General features: G+C 59.7%; 1 pseudogene; it reads right to left on the bottom strand.

Annotated features, from left to right (window-relative positions):
* Positions 1-1,122: 1,122 nt before the first annotated feature.
* LOC122545552 lies at positions 1,123-2,171 on the bottom strand (annotated as a pseudogene).
* Between the last annotated feature and the right edge of the window lie 717 nt (positions 2,172-2,888).

Below are 2,888 nucleotides of genomic sequence, written 5' to 3'. Positions count from 1 at the left end.
ATGGTTGACCTAACTTGCGTTCCCCGCTTGTCTATCAGTATGCCCACAGCACCAGGCAGCTTATCGTGTTTATTAGCAGTGACTAGGCAAAGGGTTGAGCCTGTTGCTGCAATGTACCACATTAACGTCACTGCTGCACCTTGTGCCAGCAGCTGAGTTATCAGAAAGCCTGCTTGTGCTTCAACCAAATGGCTCGTGCCAATGGCAGGGAGGGTAGTGCCCAGTCACCACAAGGACTACAGTCTTCCACCGAGGTCACCAACTTAGAGAGTCAGCGGCAGCCTCTGGTAGCAGCCCAGAGGCATGGGCAGAGTCAGGGAGCTGCCTGGAGTGGTCAGGGTCTGCCCTCCTCCATCACAGGTGATGTGAAACCCCTTTCATCACCAACCCGTCCCCTGTGTCGACCGTCACTGCTCAGGAACAGGCTGTTTTCTCCTGGAATGGGACACATCCAAAGGTTGACTCTGGGAAAATGTGACCGACTCAGTGGTTAGGGCTGGTGGAGATCGGGAACATTTAGAGAGATGTTTCCAGTGAGTGGGTGATTAGGCAGTGCCCTGGACATACAGTGCAGGAAGTTGGCATGGGTAAGAAAAGTCCCGAGAAGGTGCTGCAGACAATAGCGAGAGTACGACAGCACGAGCCTTCATGTTCAGTTCCAGTTTTCACAGAAAGAGAGAGAGAGAAGCAGCAGAGAGAAGCAGCTGGTGCTAACCCAGGGACAGTGGAAAAGGCCATTGACTGACTTCCTAAACAGTTGGGTGTTCTTGCAAACAGCTGGGACTGCACTGCCCTGGGTGGCACCTTCAGGCTAGACTGGCATGGTCTAGGGTCCTAGACCCGACTCATCCACCAGGACATTCAGGCAAAACATGGCACCCATGGCCCCACCTTTACCAAGGGAAAGGTCATGAGGTGGGACAGGTAGCTCTGGGACAGTCACCTGAGGGACAGGCAGCCCTACAACAGGCAGCTCTGGGACAGGCAGCTAAGGAACAGGCAGCTCTGGATAGGCAGCTCTGGGACAGGCAGCTATGGGACAGGCAGCCCTGCAATAGGCAGCTCTGGGACATGCAGCTCGGGGACAGGCAGCTAAGGGACAGGCAGCTGTGGGACAGGCAGCTAAGGAACAGGCAGCTCTGAGACAGGCAGCTCTGGGACAGGCAACTGTGGGACAGGCAGCCCTGCAATAGGCAGCTCTGGGACACGCAAATCTGGGACAGGCAGCTAAGGGACAGGCAGCTCTGGGACAGGCAGCTGTGGGACAGGCATCTCTGAGATAGGCAGCTCAGGGACATGCAGCTGTGGGACAGGCAGCTCAGGGACAGGCAGCTAAGGAACAGGCAGCTCTGAGACAGGCAGCTCTGGGACAGGCAGCTGTGGGACAGGCAGCCCTGCAACAAGCAGCTCTGGGACAGGCAGCTGTGGGACAGGCAGCTCTGGGACAGGCAGCTCTGGGACAGACAGCTAAGGAGCAAGCAGCTCTGAGACAGGCAGCTCTGGGAAAGGCAGCTGTGGGACAGGCAGCTGTGGGACAGGCAGCTGTGGGACAGGCAGCCCTGCGACAAGCAGCAGTGGGACAGGCAGCTCTGGGACAGGAAACTCTGGGACAGGCAGCTGTGGGACAGGCAGCCCTGCGACAAGCAGCTCTGGGACAGGCAGCAGTGGGACAAGCAGCTCTGGGACAGGAAACTCTGGGACAGGCAGCTGTGGGACAGGCAGCCCTGCGACAAGCAGCTCTGGGACAGGCAGCAGTGGGACAGGCAGCTAAGGGACAGGCAGCTCTGGGGCAGGCAGCTGTGGGACAGGCAGCTCTGAGATAGGCAGCTCTGGGACATGCAGCTGTGGGACAGGCAGCTCTGGGACAGGCAGCTAAGGAACAGGCAGCTCTGAGACAGGCAGCTCTGGGACAGGCAGCTGTGTAACAGGCAGCCCTGCAACAAGCAGTTCTGGGACAGGCAGCTCTGGGACAGACAGCTAAGGAGCAAGCAGCTCTGAGACAGGCAGCTCTGGGAAAGGCAGCTGTGGGACAGGCAGCTGTGGGACAGGCAGCTGTGGGACAGGCAGCCCTGCGACAAGCAGCTCTGGGACAGGCAGCAGTGGGACAGGCAGCTCTGGGACAGGAAACTCTGGGACAGGCAGCTGTGGGACAGGCAGCTCTGGGCAGGCAGCTGTGGGTTAGGCAGTTCTGGAACAGGCAGCTGTGGAACAGGCAACAGTGGGATAGGCAGCTGTGGGTTAGGCAGTTCTGGAACAGGCAGCTGTGGGACAGGCAACAGTGGGACAGGCAGCTGTGGGGTAGGCAGCTCTGGGACAGGCAGCTGTGGGACAGGCAGCTCTGGGACAGGCAGCTCTGAGACAGGCAGCTCTGGGAAAGGCAGCTGTGGGACAGGCAGCTCTGAGACAGGCAGCTGTGGGACAGGCAGCTGTGGGACAGGCAACCCTGCGACAAGCAGCTCTGGGACAGGCAGCTGTGGGACAGGCAGCTCTGGGACAGGCAGCTGTGGGACAGGCAGCTCTGGAACAGGCAGCTGTGGGACAAGCAACTCTGGGACAGGCAACTGTGGGACAGGCAGCCCTGCGACAAGCAGCTCTGGGACAGGCAGCTGTGGGACAGGCAGCCCTGGGACAGGCAGCTAAGGAGCAGGCAGCTCTGAGACAGGCAGCTCTGGGAAAGGCAGCTGTGGGACAGGCAGCTCTGGGACAGGCAGCTGTGGGACAGGCAGCTGTGGGACAGGCAGCCCTGCGACAAGCAGCTCTGGGACAGGCAACTGTGGGACAGGCAGCTCTGGGACAGGAAACTCCGGGACAGGCAGCTGTGGGACAGGCAGCTCTGGGACAGGAAACTCTGGGACATGTCTGTGTTCCCGTGTCTGTGTTCCTGTGTC

The sequence above is a fragment of the Chiloscyllium plagiosum genome, unplaced genomic scaffold, assembly GCF_004010195.1.
Source record: "Chiloscyllium plagiosum isolate BGI_BamShark_2017 unplaced genomic scaffold, ASM401019v2 scaf_32082, whole genome shotgun sequence".
NCBI classification, from domain to species: domain Eukaryota; kingdom Metazoa; phylum Chordata; class Chondrichthyes; order Orectolobiformes; family Hemiscylliidae; genus Chiloscyllium; species Chiloscyllium plagiosum.
The sequence above is the reverse complement of the archived record's forward strand: the minus strand, read 5'-3'. Positions and strand labels throughout refer to the sequence as shown.